Source organism: Camelus bactrianus, chromosome 23, assembly GCF_048773025.1.
Source record: "Camelus bactrianus isolate YW-2024 breed Bactrian camel chromosome 23, ASM4877302v1, whole genome shotgun sequence".
NCBI lineage: Eukaryota > Metazoa > Chordata > Mammalia > Artiodactyla > Camelidae > Camelus > Camelus bactrianus.
In genome coordinates this window covers 2,608,004-2,626,844 of record NC_133561.1, presented here as the reverse complement: position 1 = coordinate 2,626,844, position 18,841 = coordinate 2,608,004, and the positions used below count along the sequence as shown (strand labels likewise).

General features: G+C 44.2%; 1 long non-coding RNA gene across 1 annotated transcript; it reads right to left on the bottom strand.

Annotated features, from left to right (window-relative positions):
• Positions 1-34: 34 nt before the first annotated feature.
• Positions 35-18,534, bottom strand: LOC141574745 (uncharacterized). Its single transcript, XR_012501770.1, has 3 exons — positions 16,325-18,534; positions 3,518-3,688; positions 35-2,784 (listed from the first exon to the last, which is right to left on the bottom strand). It is a non-coding gene; the product is annotated as an uncharacterized LOC141574745 (long non-coding RNA).
• Between the last annotated feature and the right edge of the window lie 307 nt (positions 18,535-18,841).

Genomic DNA, 18,841 nt, shown 5'->3' with positions numbered 1-18,841 from the left:
TGAGATCCAAGAACAGCACTACTTGTTGGATAATATAATAAAATTTGAATACTTCTAAACTATTTTCTTGAAGAATATCATTATTACATGGACCTGTGCTTTCATGTCCTGAATAAACATCTCATACAATGACCGCACAAGCCTTTCTCCGCATTATGTGCCACGGAAGGCGGGTGGGACACGTTGAATTTTCAGCACTAATGGGCCTATGATGCAAAGTGGTGATTTTGCTTGAAGCCGTGTTTTCTTTAGAGTTCTTCCTTCTTTAAATAAATTCACTTATCTGCATGCTGGCCATGATCCATTTTATTTTTACCTTACTTTCTTAAATGGCGACAAGAGAATTATGAGGTTCGAATTGTAAAAAGCCTTATCTTTCTAGTCTCCCCCAATTTTTCTAAACGGACATAATCTATCACCATATAGAGTTTGTGGGGTTTTTTTTAATAAGAAAATATGAATCTAATTTGATCTTGGCTCAACATCTGAAACAAAATGTGGGAAAACCAGAAGTATGCAGTGTAAGCTAGGACTCGAACTTTAGTTAAAATCTTCGGGTGTCTGAGAAGGAGTTATCAGACCTGCAGGGAAGCAGACCTGATTTAATCTGAACAATTTCAGTTTAAATGGATCGCTGTAGAAAAAAATTAAAGAAGGAAAAAATGGAAAAGACTATTAAATACCATTCCAGAACCTTCACTTCTCCTGGAAGGAAGACAATCCCTTGTCTCTCTTACCATGCAGTTAACATCATGACACAGTTTATCTATTTATTAAGAAAAAAATATGCCTCCTGGCCTGTGGCATATAATTTTCCAGATAAAATGGAATGTGGGCTATAGGCCAATGAATTCATTTATTTCCTAAAATAGCAACATCCTAGAATCTCAACAATGCAACTCCAGGTTACTTCCCAACACGGGCCACGTTCAGAATCACTTAGAAGAAACACTTCTTCCATTCTTCTGTGAGGAAACCTGTTAGGGCTCTTGGCACAAAACTGTCGTTTAGCACAGGCAAGTGCACACCTGAATTGACCTTTCAATGGATATTAATATTTTTATTATGCAAATAGTAAAAGAAATTCAGCCAGGATTTCTTCTTTCTAATAAAATCATGCAAAAGCAAATTACATATAAGTGTATCTGAGTGTCTCCAAAGTGATCATGAATCACGTAGCTCAACAAAGCGTGCACGCAAACAGGTCCAAGGCGTTTGAGAAGCCTGTGGAGGGATGTTTAGGGTTTGGCTAAAAATGGATTTCTACAAAGCTCTTGTATTCTTTGCCCAGTTTTTTCAACCAATCTTTCTTTTTCTTTTCTCTCTTTCTCCCTTTCTTTCTTTCTCCTTTCTTCCTTCCTTCTTTCCTTTCTTTCTTTCTTTCTTTTCCTTTCTTCCTTCCTTCCTCTTTCTTTCTTTCTTTTTCTCTTTCCTTCCTTCTCTTTTTCCTTCCTTCTTTTTCCTTCCTTCCTTCCTTCCTTCCTTCCTTCCTTCCTTCCTTCCTTCCTTCCTTCCTTCCTTCCTTCCTTCCTTTTCAAGAGATTTAGTCGCCGTGAGCCTGATTAATCGACCTTCCTTTCATCAGAATGCTGTTTTGCAAGAGTTAGATAGCTCATAGCCAGTTAGCTATTCTGGACCTTTTCCTTCACATGGGGAAATGAGTATCTTGCCGAGAGCAAATGGAAATTGACTAGCAAGAATCTGCGGGTTTAGCACGTGACTCCGGGGGTTCCAAAGGCGTATGAGTAAAACGCAGGTGTGGGCTGAGCCTCGCTCTCGCTCCCCGCTCTCAGTGCGCCGTGTGAGGCGTGGTCTTCTCCATAAATCAAACTCAGTAACACTCGAAGAGCCTTCGCCACAGGCCGCACGCCGCGCCAAGCACTTCGCACCTGCGCACTCACTTCGTTTCCCCGCCACGCCTGGGACGAGGCTACCACGACCTGGCCATTTCGCCGACCAGGAGGCGTTCGCTGGTGGCCGAAAGCCCTCCGGTGGCAGAGCGGCCCGGGAGCCGTGCCCTTCGGCTCTGTGCCGCGGCCGTGCCGGCTCGGGGCTGCAGATCGGAACGGTGATCCGGGTTTGCTTCTGCGGCGCAGGGGCGGCCGCGGAGGGCGCGTGGCGCCTGCCCAGCTGCCGTGCGCGTCTGACCAGAGCCACGCTCGCGGGCGGACGGTGACCCCGGGGGAGCACGTAGCTCAGCTCCGGTAACGTCAGGGCCCGGGAGCTCAGCGCTGCCGCGCCTCGCTTAGCACCTTGCTCCGCGGCCCCTGTTGTCAGCACAGGCTTTTACTTTGCTTTCCATAATTTGGCATGTGTCACAGACATCCCAATTTATGACCAACTTGTCCCATTTGAGGAATCCAGACAACTGTAAGACTGTCCTCTGAGGTCAGGAATGTTCCACTGACAGGATATTTAAGGCCAGTGAACTATCTGCCACCTGCGTGGTTTGAGCCAAGTTACCCAACTTTGCCAAACTGACGTGCTTCTCTGCCGCACGGGGGCGAGGGAGCACCTACATCGTCAGCTTGTTTTGGGCTCAAAGAAGAGACGGAAAGAACTTCAAACGCCAAACGCCTGCCGTGCTGATCGCGGGAGGAGCCTGCGTGAAGGGAGGACGTCTGCAGGGGTCCACCGGCCGGGGCAGGAGCGCGGCGGAGCGGCCTGAGGTCTCCCGTCGGCGCTGCGGGACGAGCTGGCCTCCAGGTCCTGAGCGGAGACGGCAGTTCCATGCGGGGCTTCTCCATAAGGCGGGGCTTCGTGGGTCTCCTAGGGGGCGATGGCCTGCGCAGAAGGGAGACCGGGGCATCTCCTCCATTGCTTTAGAACAGGAAGAGCCGTGGGGACCCCAGACCCTTTGGGACCCTCAGTGCTAAGCAGCCTGAGGAGACTGGGGGGTAGGGGGGGTGTCACACCCTCGGAAGGGATGTCGGATTTCCTCATGGTGGGGCAGACAGTGGTGGTAACGGGAGACCCCACCTTCCAGGGACGTGTGAGGACCAGTGAGAAATGTGGAGGAAGGGAGGGCAAGGGCTCAGGGACGTATGAGGACTGGGCAAAGAACAGGGAGACACTCCTCTGAGTTTTCTAGAAATACCCAGATGAAACTTTGAGGAAAGCAAGCTGAGAATTCTACTTCTTGTAAATAAATATACATACGACCCTATTGGACTGCGGCCCTACTAGTATCTGCCTCGAGGCTAGTAAAGCAGACGAGTTGTGTCGCTGGAACCGCACTGCAGGGTCCCCACAGGGGGTCCTCATTTATGAGCAGCCCCGAGTTCGGCCCGGCGTGAAAGACCCGCTCACTCCCCGGCCCGGCCGGGACCGGCTTCGCACGGGGACCCGGCTTTGCGCGGGGACCCGGCCCTGCACAGGGACATGGCCTCGCGCGGGGACCCAGCCCGCTCGTGCCCGCAGCAAAGCCCCCCGCGCCCAGCGCCGCGCAGGCCGGGCTCATCTGGGGCACTCGTTCCTGTCTGTCCTCTCGACCTCTCACCAGGTGCTGGGGACTGACCTCTCAGCCTGTCTCTCGCAGCTTTCTGACACTTCTGTTCCTTTGTCATCTGGGCAGGGTTCCTCTGAGTTTTGTGCGATGTTACAAAAGTTTTCTTCTATGACACAGCCTGGGTTCTAACACGAGTTTCTCTAACGCTGTGCAGCACATCCGTAGAAGAGGACACATTTGCTAAAAAAAAGGAATAAAACAAAAGTACACAGTGAGGGGAGGGTGGTATGCATGAGTTTGTTTGTTTTTTTTTTTTTTAATAAAGTTAAAATAGTTAAAATTAAAATCTTGAACTGAAGGGGGGGCTACAAAGGAGTCCTTACAAAACTAACACCATCATGAATCTTTCCGAGGCTTTCCTATGGGAGAAAGTGATATATTATGAAACTTCTGAAACGCGCTGGACTTTGGGGTGGGGGAGCAACAGGGCATGATTAGAAACAATTCTCTTCTAAGATTTTTTCCCTACACACCGGATAAAACGATCGTCTTCATTTGAACCGTAGTACATGCCATACAAGAATAAAATGTTAGAAGAAGAGAAGGAGAAGGTAGGAGAATTGGCGGCTTCCACGCACGAACGCTGTTTTCGGCAGATGCCCGTCTCCCCTGTTTCTGTAAGGCTGTCGCCTTCGTTTCCCGGGGCCTCCTGTCGCTGAGGGACACCAGGCTCCGCTTTCTCTTTGGGGTTCTTGTATTAACTCGGTGCACATTTTCACTTTCTTTCTTGGGACTTGCAGGCAGTGGGAAAAGAGCTAACACTCCTTTCTCAACAGGAACCACTCCTGCTCCATCTCTGCCTCCGTTCTCTCTTCTTGCCTTCCTGGCCGGGTTCTGCCCAACACATCCAAGGCGGCTAGTGAGGACGGGGCCGGCCCCATCACGTGTGACTTCCTCTGCCTGCTCCCTCACCCCTCTGTCGGCAAATAGGCCCATCTGAGGTGTCTGCTTTCTTTCTCACGAGCACATGTAAGTGTTTGTTTGTGGGCTTTCTCTTAATGCGTTCCATATTAGAAAGGGCCAAGAGTACAACATTCCTTTAAAAATTCGGATTTCTTGAGAAACAAGGAGGTGGCGAGGAGGAGGGAGCGCTAACTTGGCAGGCTGTGTTTAAAGTATTTTGCCAAAGGAGCCCCCCTGAGGAGCTGTCCGTTAAACTCCCACCATTTTGCTGTGAGAAGTGAATGTTTTCTCTGGCTCTAAATTTATGGGATTCTTAAATGTTCTCACAGGTTGAAAATTTTAAAAAGAAATCACTGAATGTATACTTGACTCTCCACGACTGGATTGTCTCAGTTATAAGGAGAATTTGCTTTTTGCTTGAACTTCACGCTTCCTTTTATTTTTCTTCTAGAAAGCATAATGTAGGGGTAGGTTCTTATCACTGTTCTCAGAATACCGAGAGGGGACCTCGGGCATATGCCACGCAGCTTTCCCTTCTTCGCATTTGCTTGACTTTGGAGCACCATTCACGGCCTCAGGAAATCAGTCACATCTTTGAAAAGCACAAAATAAATTCTGTTCACTGAGTGGGTAATTGTTCAAGGTCACCCTTTCCTTGTCTTTGCCTTGATTGTTTGAATTAGCAGCTAATAATGGTACTGAAATGTGAATGAACTATTAGCAATGGGGCATATTTTGGGGAGTGTCAGGAAATATTACAGGGCAATTAATGTTATCCAATAGCAAAGCTGTGTTCTCAGCAGATGTCCTATAATTACTGTGTTTAGAGAGTGTAAGGCTTAAGCTAAGATTACAGCTTTTATACTGTCTGCCTTTAGAAGTCGTATTTGGAATTTATTCAGTTTATTGTCCTGCCCTTTCTCTTCTGTTCTGATCCTGTCACTCACATTTTAATTTAAATACAGTCTTTTTATGAATTAAAATAAGTATCAGCAGATGGTATGCAGTATAGATGTTTAATAGAATAGAAAAATTACTGCATAGATACCCAAAATAACTATTGACAAATAATTTATATCAATATTAGTCACTTGCTACTTGTTTCTTAATTTCTATAATTCAAATTTTTTTACATCTCAAATACTTCACAACCTGGTATTTGTGAAAGAATTCTCTGAATTTATTCACTTTTAGCAGGGTAGTTAAAAAATCATTTCAGGAAATGTTGAGTTACATGTTATCTAAGAACTCCTAATTTTTAAAAGCAACACTCACCGCACATCTAACTTTTCCTTTCAGCGCTGACCTTTAATGTTGGCTTTATATCCTTAGGTTTTCAGGAGAAAAGATTTTAAAATGAGCAGAGTGAAAATTCTCCCCTGTGGATAATAAGCAGTTTTGATCTGCAAACAGGGCTTCAGGAGACAGCAGGCCACGCCTTGGTTGCCTCTGCTGTGAGTGCCCCTGAAGCAGCTCTGCTGGGGAAACACTTTCAAAGCACACTGCAAGACACCTGGTTTCCTCTTCTTGACATATTCCTCATCACAAGGCCAAGTGGACTATTGGAAAGGTATTCTTATGTAAGCCTCAAAGGTGAGCTATTTGACCAACTGGTAAGTGATCATTGGACAAAGAGACTGAGAAGATAAGGAAAGAATTCTAGCAAGGTCTCCTTATATGTAGCTCACTATCTTCCTGAATCAGAAAGTTTATCAGAGAGAGAAAGACAAAAACAGAAATAAAGGATGAGGATTAAGGGAAAAAAATTCAAGCATTAACGTCTAAAGTCCCCCAGCTTTACCATTAGAAAGGTTTGCTCACTTCCCTGTCTCCCACTGAATCCAGACCACCTTGCTAACACAAAGGCTGCCATGCTCATCACTGCGGAGACCCTGGGTTTTTTAATTGTACTTCATTTTTCATTCGAACATATCTGGGGAATTCTCATCAGGGCTTTCCTCACTAGTTCTGAACAAATTATTCAAAAATTTTCTTAGAACTTTTGAAATAATTTATGAGTCATTTGAAACCTTAAACAATTGGCTGTCGGGTCTTGCATTTCTCCTCACGAATGGCCAAGCACAAAAAATGTTTACCTTTAGAACACCGTGGCCGCTACCTTTGGTAGCCTCATCACGAGTGGTAACAGTGAAGAGGCGTGTGCATTTCAACAGTTTTTAAATATTTTGCTTAAAAGTCAACATACAATTCTCGGGAACCAGCTCTGTGTCTGCCTGGTCATAAATGTTCACAAGAGGAGAACTCTGACTGAGACGTGGATTCTCCCCTCCAGGAAAAGGGGTGCTCTCTTGCGAGCACGTAATGAGATCCAACATAGGACATTGTAAATCCTGTGGTGAAGGTTCAGTGACCACTGGGTGCACAGAAGGAAAAATAAAAATATGGCAGTTCAGGTGCTGGACGTGTTCCTGGGCCTCTAGGGTTTCGTGTCCGGAAACACGGGGGGTGAGGTAGGCTGAAGGAGGGGGAGAGGGCGTGCCAGGCCTAGAAACCGGCATGAAACTGACACAGCGCTGTAAACTGGCTATACGTCAATAAAAAAAGAATGCAAAATAAAAAAAAAAATAGAAAAGAAACTGACATAAAATGATAGAAACGCAAAAGGAGAAAATAACCATTCATACCTAGAGTGGAGATTTTTGACATCAACGAGTAAGGCCTAAACCCGGGTGGTTTGGTTGGAGTTAGACTGTAGGGACTGAAATGTCACACAGAAGAGCTGACTGTGGCACAGCAGTAGTTGTGGGACTCTGAGCAAGAGAGTGGACGCCCTGGCCTGTGATCAGGAGGTGACTTTGGAAGCTGGGTGCAGGATGGGATTGGAGGGAAAGGCTGGTGATGGAGAAATCTACATGCACCTTACGGAAGCATTTCAGGTGAGTGATGGCGTCCTAGAAACCAGCGGCTCTGTACTTCAAAATGTCTTCATATTTGCTCTTTATCTTCTCATATAGAACACCTTTCCTTCTCAGCCCCATCTTGTCCATTAAAATTTTTTAACTTTTTTAATTCTTAAAAAAAATTAAATGAATATATATTAGAGTTGAAAAATCCAATTAACAACTCAAGTTTGTAACAGAAAGCAGTGGTCCTCGGGGATCAAAAAAAAGGGAAACATTGAATTGTAATTTAAATAAAAATTATGAAATCGTGATTTGTGATCCAATTTTATTGAGAGGAGGAAGAGAGAAGGTGGACATTTGATATCAGATGCAAAGGTGCACCGCCAATACATATTACTTAGAAATTTCCACTACTTCTCTCTTCGGTCTCCTTATCACTAAATATTTTGTAGGACTGCTGTTAATGACTTCCTGCATGTAACACTTAAAGTAGCACTTTTGCCTCATGATAACAAATGCCCACATCTCCTTCCTACTGCCTCTCAATAAAATCATATCACAATTTTTATGTAAACCTCAGTGCCCTCTTCCTCTTTTAAATTTTGACTGGGTTAGAATTGCTCTCTTCTGAGCCAGGTCATTTACTACAATCTGCACTCTTACTTAAATAACTCTTTGTTTTTCCTGGAGTTAGTAATTGTCTTTTCTTTCTCTTGCATTGCTATGGCCTCAACTAAAACACTTACAAACACTGTTTTATGTTTGGTTGTGCCGGGTCACACCAGGTGAGATGTTATTAATTTATCGGGTCCTTTTTTTTCCTGGAGATATTCATTCTGGAGTCCTTGGTGCTCATGATCTCATATAGCACAGGAGCTTCTAGGCCTTCAGCATGTCTGCTGTCTTGAGATTTCTCTTCATCTTTATCCAGGAATTCTTATCTTCTCTCCCTGTTGTGGAATCATTTTTCCTTAATTATATGTCTTTATTTATTTACTCCATTACTTTGGTAAACTGTATCTTCCTATGAATCATAAATACATATTTTGAGATCTTATATATCCAAAGTCAGATTTATTTAATCTTCTCCTCTATTTTTTCTTAATGAAGCATAAAATAGAATAAAATTAAGTTTCCTTCAGAAGTCTAAATGTTACATTCTAGTGCCCATTGTAGGTGACCCAGCTGATTTCCCTAGAAGTTTTTACATCATCTTTTCATATCCAGTGTCCTGAAACTTCACAATAATGTATTTTGGGATGTGGGTGTTTACTTTATCATGTTGGCTCTTCAGTGTGCATTTCTCTTTATTCAACAATTATTCATTGAGTGCTATTCACATGCGAGGTACTGTGTTAGATATGGGAAGGTTGGGGATTCATATTCTTAAATTCTTGGAAATTCCACTCTATTTCCTTTCTTATTTTGCTAAGGTTCTGCGGCCATGAGAGAGAAGAGATCCCCAAGGAGAGAGAGTGGAGCGAGATGAAGAGGAGTCTGAAGGCAACGCTAAGGGAAGGAAGGTCATCTATTAAAGACTGATAAGAAATGTCGGATAAGTGAGTGAGGTTCATTCATTCACTCAGTCACTCAACAAACCTCATTATTCAGCACATGTGGCTTCTCCTGCACATGGTTCCTGCTGTGGGTGGAAACCAGCTGCTTCTCTGCTCCCTCTTGGGTGGCAGCAGGGTGCCTGTGGTCACGGTGTGATCAGTTGTCCCAGCTGTACCCCACCCCTGGGACAGTGACTGCTCCTTACATCTGCTGTTCCTATAGTCTTTAGAACCCTTTAACTGCCTACTAGCAAATCTCTCCTTACTCCCATCCTCTGCTAGAGTTTAAAATGATGTTAAACATTTCCTGTTCAAATCTGTGTGGTTTCCCTCTCTGGCTTGGATCCTGACTGATACATTGGACAAAAAAAAAAAAAACAAAAAACCTGAATTATAAGCATGAATAAAGTTAGCCCCCCCCCCCCCAGTTATACTAATGGTAGTTGTCTCTGGGCATATTGTCAATATTGTGTTTATCTGCATATTCTAAGTTCTTATAATGAAAATGAATTATGTGGTGATAAGAAAAATAACATGCTTTTATTAATCCTGAAAGAAAATGTTTTTACCTACCTGTAGGCAGTAAAGAATGGTCCACAATTATCTCTAATTACTCAGTATGATTTAATTCAGGCAGGTTCAAATACTGCACAATAAACTCAGAGATGGATAAATCACCAGAAAACAGAAAGACCGGGTCCTGTTTCCAGCACAAATTTATGATCCAAAGTTGATTTATGGATGTGTTAATGTTCATGGACCACTGTAATAAATTATTTTCAGGAGTAAAGTAGATGCCTACTGGAAACTTTAGGGTTTCAGCTTTCCCATTCCTTGAAATAAAACTAAATCTTTCTGGTCTTAAATTTCATCGGTTTCAGTGTCTAATGTAGAGGTTAGGGAGATTACAGGGGAGTTTTAAAACTTTGACATCTCCATTTGAATTTTAGTTGGCATGCTACAAAAATCAGAAATTGTACTCATCAGAAATAATCTAATTTTGAAAAGTGCCATCATACAAATTTAGCTTCTATTGATGATATTTTTTAAATTTATTGAAGCACAGTTAATTATAATGTGTCCATTTCTGGCGCACAGCAACATGTCTCAGTCATGCGTACGTACATTCGGTTTCATATTCTTTTTCATTAAAGGTTATTACAAGATACTGAATAGAGCTCCCTGTGCTAGACAGAAGAAGTCTGGGTTTTTTTATATCTATTTTTTCTATAGTGGTTAACATTTGCAAATCTCAAACTCCCAAATTTCTCTCTTCCCACCCACTTTCCCCAGGAACTATAAGATTGTTTACTATGTCTGTGAGTCTGTTTCTGTTTTGTAGATGAGTTCATTAGTGTCTTTTTTTCTCTTGTCTTGTCTTGTCTTTCTTTTTAGATTCCACATATGAGTGATATCGTATGGTATTTTTCTTTCTCTTTCCAGCTTCCTTCACTTTGAATGACGGTATCTGTGTTCGAGTACCAGAGCACAGAAACTCTTGCTGACAAGGTTCTTACTTCAGCAGAGGACCACGGGCAAGTGAGGGAGCAGTACTTTAAGCTCGTGTAGCGGTTGGGGAGCACACAGTGACGGTAAAGTAATTCTTTTAAAGGTTGGTTCAGACCATAAAATGGTTTAGAAAAACAGCCAATTTCTTCCTCTCAGAAAATACATTACTTTCCCCTTTGACTTCACTCTAAATTAACTTGCCTTGTAGCTGCCACGGGAGTAAAATCTGGTATTGCTGTACTTTTTAAAACCCCATCATTTCACCGTTGGAAAAACTTCATGGATGCCACATCCTACATTTCTCCTTCGCAGTACAACTGAAATTACCTTATTTGCATTTACGTGCCTCACTATTTCTTACAGAAATATTGTATTATAATCATTATATGTGCGTCCCTAATATATTAGCAGTTAACCTGACTCCTCTTGATTCAGCCTGAAATTTCTGCCTGGGCAAAGGGAATCAGCAGATGTCCGTCTGCGCGCTGGGCAGCAGCGTCACAAAGGCAGCAGAAGTGTGTCCTGGGAATACAACACAACGCTGCCTTTCCGGGATTGAGAATTTCAGACAAAATCTTAAAAACATAAAAAAGGCAAATGACTAAATGAATTTTGATGGCACATCATTGTATGATATTGCGTACGAAATATGTAGCGCTCGTAAGAGAAGCCAGGTAGACGATTCAACTTTTATATCATGAATTGTGCACTGAAACCCAGATTGGAAGCACTAACTCAGAGACTTGACAGGGACAATTTCTTTTTCTCCCCTTAATCTGATTAGTGCTTTCAAGATTTTCAACTTCATAACTTACTAGAAAAATCATTGAGAATATTCAAGAGGAAACTTTTTTTATTCTGTAATATCAACACATTTGTTTTATATTTCAACCTTAACTCCCTCATAGTAAGTTACTGGGTCTGATTTTTCCTAAAATTAGGAGAATAATATCTTGTCCTGCTGTCATAAAGGGAGAGATCATTTCATACATAATTTTGCTTAGCTTCTAGTCGGCTTTGTCAAATTTAGAACCACCTGAGCACTGTGGTTTCTAAGTTTAGTCAAACCCTTTGAGCTTTAAGTTCCGTTTGGCTCTGTCTGAACATAAGCTGCTGTTCTGAAAAAAAAAGAGCCCCTCGGTGCTGGCAGAACCTGGATGTGTGCACAGCACAGACCGCTTCTCATTTAAAAGAAATGCAGGCACTTTTATTTGAAAGTTGGGACCTCCAAGGGAGTAAATAATAAAATATGGAACTTTAAAAATGGGTCATATTCTAGACCAGTTCTCAAGCAGAATTGGGCTCTTGGGTTTAGGGTATGATATAGAAATGAAGAAATAAAGAGAGAAAGAGAGGAAGAGAGGAAGGAAGGAAGAAGGAAGGAAGGGAGGGAGGAAGGGAGGAAGGGAGGGAGGGAGGAAGGAGGGAGGGAAGGAAGGAAGGAAGGAGGCCTATTTTAGTCTTTTCAAAATGGACTTGCTTTAACTTGGCTCCGTAAGTTAAAGCAAAATGTGTCCATTAGGTGCCATAAGTTTGGTTTTACTAAAGAGCATCTTGGTGAACTTTTTTTTTTTTTAAGAGTAAACTCTTCTCCATCATATAAGAGATAATCAGGGTATCTCAGAGTCAGATGGACTTATTTTTCTCATTTCACCTTTTTGCTACCAACTCAATGTATAATGGTAACAAAAATACCATGTACACAGGAAGACGGCAGGCAGTGTCCTGAAGGCCTCACTCACAGAAGATTTCAGTAACTTCCAGTTGTGAATTAATGAATGGCCAGGTGACAGAACTGCTGGATCCCAGAGACCACATTTCACCATCCCTGAGATGTTACTCCTTAAACAGAAACAGGGCGAGAGGATATTTTGTGGGCACACTCCTGAAGGCAGATTAAGTCTTCTCTTTGCCTGAGAATAAGCAAAATGTTGCTGGGGTAGGGGCAAAGAAATAGAATTTTCTCTCTGCCTACTGCCCATCCTGCAAAAAAAATTCACAGTGACCCCCTGGAGAAATAGGAAGCCCCCACTGAAAGGTGCCTGAGAGCCCTTCTGAAAACACTTTGGGACGAAACTCTCCACCTCTTATGAGACTCTCCGTCAGCAGCAAACAAGACAGAACACTTGGCTCTGTTTCGTGTTTCGTGGCCGTGCCAGCCTGATGTAGAACACTTTCTAAACCATAATTTCTTCTGTTATTTTTGTCTTACTTCATGTAGCCTTGTTTTTGCTTCACAAGGATAATGGAAGTCACAGAACAGATTTGTGAGAGCCACGAAATCACCTGCCCCCAACCAGCCCCGCCCAGCACAGGGGCGGCTCCCCCCACCCCCCCCCAACCGCGGGAAGGGCCTTTGACTTGCAGCCCCGGCGCTGGGCGCTCCGCGTGCTTGTTGAGCTCCGGCGCGTTGCACGGTTCAGCCCTTCACCTACTGACCGCGGAGCATTGCTGCGTCCTAGCGGACGGAGGGACACGCGCACAAGTTGTCTGTTCTAGTCAGGGTTACACGCGACACTTCTAGGAAGTAGAAAAATGGAGACAACTGCAGGGCAATATATTTTTTTGGGTATTGAAGATAGAAATATCAACCAAACAGTGCACTCCAGGCTCATTCTCTACTTAACTCTGGGTAGCTGAGTTCTAGTCTGTATCTTTAAGATACTGTGACGGCCATTTCAAAAATCATAGTGGCCGACACGATAGTTATTTCTTGCATTCCTCTGCAGCAGAGTAAGCCGAATCTCCAGTGCTACGTCATCTGTGCAGAGTCTTACAGATGGGACTTTAAACATAAAATAATGGGAGTTGAATGAGAATAAAGACGGGACTCCAACAGCCAAAAACAAACACATCTGTAAAACTCTATCATCTTGCATCCATAATTTTTTTTAATGCGCTCCAATGCACCAACCCCTCCTTTCGCACAGAGACCGCTGACAGCGCAAATGTTGACGTGCCGTTGAAACAGTCCCCACACCAGCCTGTGAGCGGGTTAAAGCCGGGAAGCTGGTGTATGACTGCTGCAGGGAGGCGACCGGGCATCGGCCGGCCCGCGCTCCGAATCAGCTGAAATTCCCTTTCTGCTTGTCTTCCTTTTCCCTTTCTGAAGCCTAATTTTCCTTTTTTAACCTGGAACATACTGATTCCACAAAAGTCTTTATTAATAGCTCTTCTCTGCAGGTTTTGTTTGTTCCTGAAAATTTAGGTTTTCATGGAATTTGCTTTGGTGAGTGAGCAGTCTTTAGAACGCCCTCTTGCTCAAAGTGGGTGCTCCAGATCTGATGGGGTAAAATGAATGACTGTGTAAAGGGTAAAGGCACCTTTTCAATTACACAGCTTGGAATAAGAAAGTTTTAAGGAGAGGTTATACAGAGAGGGCTCACATTTGAAATCCGTTCTAGCTCTAAGCTCCTTCTCTGCCATCCTTTTTGGGTCATCTTGTCTAAAATGTCAAAATTAGTCTGAATATAGCATGAAACAAGCCTAATCTCTACGTAGTGAAGGAGAAAAGTGTAGCCGTCAGCATGTGATAAAACTGTCTAAAGTATGTTAAACCTGAAAACCAGTCAGCAAAACATCCACAAAAGTACTGAAAGTTTACCTGGTGGGGGGAGGGGTGGGGGGCTATTTGGGGGAGAATTTGCTGTCTCCCACTGGATGATAAATTTCACAGGGCAGGAGTTGCGTCTGTCTGTCTGCCACTGCGGACCTGACTGCTGGGAGGTACAGACTCAAGAAACACTTGCTGATTAAATGATATTTTATTCATTTTTCTTCTATTTAGGTGTTCACAAAGAGCAAGTATTGCTTTTTTCATCATAAAAATCAAGATTAAAAAAAATAAACTGTACCATATGGCATACTGCGGTACCTCCATAAATCCTTGCTGAGAGACTGAATCCAAGCAAAGACCATGAAATCGGCCAGACAAACTGTGACACCTGAGTCACTTCAGCTGTAGGGAAACCAGGACAAAACTGGAAACCTAAGACCGGTGCGCACGGATCATCTGTGATCCTGCCCTTCCCGGTGTCTTCTGTGATTATCCTGCTGCGTAAGAGCCCGGCGCTCCTCAGGATGAGCTCATCCAGGGCCACTGCTCCGCTCCAACCCGTGTCTCCATCTCCATCTCCCTGCGTTCCCTCTTCTCTCTCCCTCCAAAGCTGGTCCTCCACCCAAGGCCCCGGTTCCGACCCCTCCTCCCGTGTCGGGGCCTTGTTCCCCCAAGCACCCCCCTCGCTGGTGGAGCACAGCTCCTTCGCCACCGCTGCTGCCACTCAGTCCACAGCTGTGCACAGCTCGTGTCGCCTAAAAGTGAAAACGCAGACCCACAGCACCCAAATAGTCGATGAAATTCTTGACCATTTAGCACCTTCCCTCCACCTCCTAAAGGGGTAAGTCATCACTGAAGCCCAGGTGGTATCTGAGACCTGCGGGGAGGCGAGTACGGCGGATGCAGGCAGTGCTGGGAGCAGCCCCGAAGCAGCACGTCGCCGCCCGCGAGGTTTGGCCGCACGCCCTCCCCTGGGCACCTGCTGCCGACTCGCTGCTTGAGTTTCCAGTTCACGATTCTGACTGTTGTATCGGCCTCATGCGGCCCCGGGTCGTCCCTAAATGGGACAGTTGGTAATCAGCCTCGTTACGCCCCTGTGGTCCACGACCAGCTATGACCTTCCCCCGGCTACATCACAACAACTGGAAACAGTTTCCCAGTCGTGGGTTGCTGATAAACCAGGACAAAATTTTTGTTTCCTAATCACTCATTTTTCTGCCTAAATCACATGCTTTAGTCTCTGCCTTCACCACGTGAGAGAGGATTTCGGACTTCCCCGGTGGGCTCTTAACTTCAGTGACAGTCCTCACCTTCTTCACAGCTCTCCTCTCTGAAGCATTCTTTATTCTAGACCGGAGATCACAAGGGGGCTTCCTGGAGACCAGCTGAGCACCACAGGTGTGCTTTCTGCACGGACATGGTTTTAAGCGGTGGCACTTTTCAGTCAACGACCTGACACGGGCAAGCGCACTTCGCCTCGAGCCTGTCCCGCCCTTCCTGCTACTTTACGCTTGGCTTCAGCGCTTGCCTGGCTCTTCCAGGGGCTGAGTTTGTAGCCTGTCCAGACTCTCTCTCCTTTGAGGTACCTTCCCAGTTTGGGTACTACTCCTGGTTTTCGTTTTGTTTTTTAAATTACCTTTATGACCTCTCTTTCTGTCCCTCCCCCCTCAAGTTCTTCCAACCCTGCGTCCTCATCACATCTTTGAGTGAGGTTCTCTGAAAAGATCTGCTTGGAGCTGTGCCTCTCCCCTCGCCGCCCTCACCGGCCGGCAACCTCCCAGTCGGACACGGCCAGCTGCCGCCTTGGCCTGGCGGCTCCCCGGAGTTTGCCCCGCGGGTTCTGCCGCGCATTTCTAAGTGAGCATTTGGCATCTTTACTCACTGTTCTGAGCAGCCGTAAATTCGACTTGCACAGACTAATTTTTTTTCCCTTTTTAGCCTTGAAACCTAGTCCTTTTCCGACATTCATTGTCCTTCTGGTCATCACCATCTCCTAACCACCTGGGTTCAAAATACCAGTTATCCGTATCTTCCCCTTGGGTCCCTCTGTCGTCAAGTTCTGTCGAGTTCTGCTTATTTCCACTTGTTACCGTTCTTTACCCAGAATTCCACTTCCCTACGAAGCTCTTACAAAATCAGCCTTTCCTTATTCGCTAATTTCCTTACTATTACCCCCATTTGATTGCGTTATTTGTCAGTAGTTCACAAACAAAAGTTTAAGTTCTCTACAAAATAATACACACCCGGTATTTTCTAGACAAACTACCAGTCTTTTCAAACGGATACAGCCTTTTGAAGATGCTAAGCCATGTGCACAAAGCCCACCCTCCCTCCCCCTGTTGAGTCTCGTGGGGGCTCCTCTCCCGAGCCTGAGCGCCCCGCAGCGCCTCTCTCCTCCTTACAGAGCCACGTCCAAGGAGCGTCTTACCTTGCACTCGGTGTAAGGGGAGGCCTGTCTTTTTGATTCTTAAGGAGCTGCTGAGGGATTGATCGCTCTTTTTGTCATGCAGCTTAACAGGCAGAAGTTTTACTTTCAGTTCTGACTCTGTGGTTGTATGTTCTACAACAATGCTCATTACTTAATTAATTCTCTCGACAAGTTAATAAATTACTCACCTCTCTCCAAAACCAATTCTTTTCTCTCCTTATTCAATTTAGAAGCCATTTCCTGACTAAATTTTCTGAAGCCTGATTCCATTAATTTTTCTCCCCTGTTCAGAAGTATTACGATGGTCTCCTCGTGTACATAAAATAACATCCAACTCCAGGGTAGGCCATTCAGTTCCCCCCACTGTGTGAATCCAAACTTCTTTCCCAACCTGATGGTACTGACTGGCAGGCGGCACACTTTACAGCCAAACCCAAACTTTCACCTTCCACCCCAGGAAGACATGCTTTGCAGTGGCTTCCCACAACCACCATCTCCAGGCGTCCCCAGCCTTGCCTAGTGTTGTCCCCATGAACACGGGCGCAGCCATGAGTTTCTTCTAACAGCGAGGATACAGCAGTGGGCACAGAGCCCAGTGATGGCATGTGGTCACACGGACAGTGCCGTGTTACTGTCTTGTTAGAGCCTATCTTTCCCTGGCTGGGTTTAAAGACGGACATTGTCATGTTGTGGGTCCATGTTGGGTGGCCCCCATGGGGAGGAGAGGACGCCTCTCCAGGCTGAACGCCAATGAGAAACTGAAGGGCTCAGCCCCTCAACTGCAAGGGATGGATGGAAGTGGATCCCTCCCGAGTCTCAGGTGACGCTGCCGTCCTGGCCAAACCCGTGCCTGCAGTCTTGTGAGACCCTCAAGAGAGGACTCAACAAAGCCATTCCCAGAGTCTAGGCCCACAGAACTGGGAGGTGATGTGTGTTGCTTTGAGCTACAAACTAGTGACAATTTCTTACACAGCAGTAGAAAACAAAGCACAGCCTTGACTTAACTCAGATCTGAAAAGTATTTCTGCATGTGATCAGGAATTTTAGCTTCAATTCAGTGCCACTTACCTGGAGGGATCCCCTCGTGTGTTGGAAAGCCATCTTCCCGTTTCTCAGCTCCAGTGCCACCTGCTTGGACCTGCTCCTGAGAAACATGCTTCTTTCACACTTTTGTTTTGGACGCGCATCTCCTCTTCTAGACCCTGACCTTTTAAAAGACAGGATTTGTATTCGATTCATCTTTAGTATCAAGGCATCTAGCGCACTGCTCTGCATGTGTTAGCAGCTCAATAAATATTTTTAATAAATTAATAAAACTTTACAAAATCTTTGAGCCTAAAAATTGACATACTGGAAGGTTAAAATATGTACTTAACTTTGTTTCAAAAAAAAAAAAAAAGACGACAAAGCTCATCTGATTGGACTAGAAAATGTTGCAGATAAATAGACTTAAATTTCCATTTATTTACTTTTTCTGAATCTGCTCTAATGGCTTTGCACTGTGAAATATAAGAAGTTTTAAAAAGAATGATAGAAATGTATAGTGTTGAGGGAAATATATGAATATTCACAAGTTAATTTTTACATAAATGGTGACAGTTTTCCTAAAACTTTCACAAGGTCCCGAATATTAAAATAAAGGTTAAAGCAGCTTAACTTCATTTCCTGGTGGTCTGTGATGTCTCAGTCTTCTACTGATAATGGACTTTCTATCTGCTCTACTCAGAACTGCTGTCTGTATCTGTAGAGTGATTTTGATTATCAAACTCATGAGCATTGGTTAATAATTTAACTTTCTTTAGCTCTGCAAGACAAAATTTGTAGAAGTAGTAGGTGATGTGAAATAAATATTGTATTTAACATGAAGACAGTCCAGACTGTGCGTATGTTTTGCGGAACATCCCCCATGTATGTGATAGGTAGCTATGCTCTCAAAGAATTGCTAAACACTAAAGGGATTGTAATGATGTTCACTATCACCCACGGTGATGCTATTCTAATGCAAGGGGATTCAGGAATGCGTTCTGCTAGGCATGTAATTTCATGTCTGATTATTACGTCTATATTCTACACTCATTGGCTAACTCCCTAGCAGTAGTAAGTGCCAGTATATCCAGAGATGTTAAATTGTTCTGAAAGCTGTTTAAATGTAACTGAGATTCTGAACAGGTTTCTAAACGGTCAGTGACTTAAAATTACTCACTTGCAGGACTCTGGCTTAACAAAAGAACATTTCAGATCTTCACTATGTGGCCCAGGAAGAACTAATAAACATCGCAGCAAATTTGTTTTACATGCAAATCTAAAGTGCTAATAATAGGGTTAAAATGATCTTTTGCGATCAGAGATTTAAAAGTGGAACTCTGTATCTCAAGAAATCTCTAAAAAACAAATAAAGGGAATACAAGGCTCACACCAATTGACGCTTTAGTCGCTAATATGCTGCTTTCTGGCATGAAACATACCATTAGCATTCAGAAAAGTCTATCGAGTCAGTCTACATCCAAAGTGTGTTCA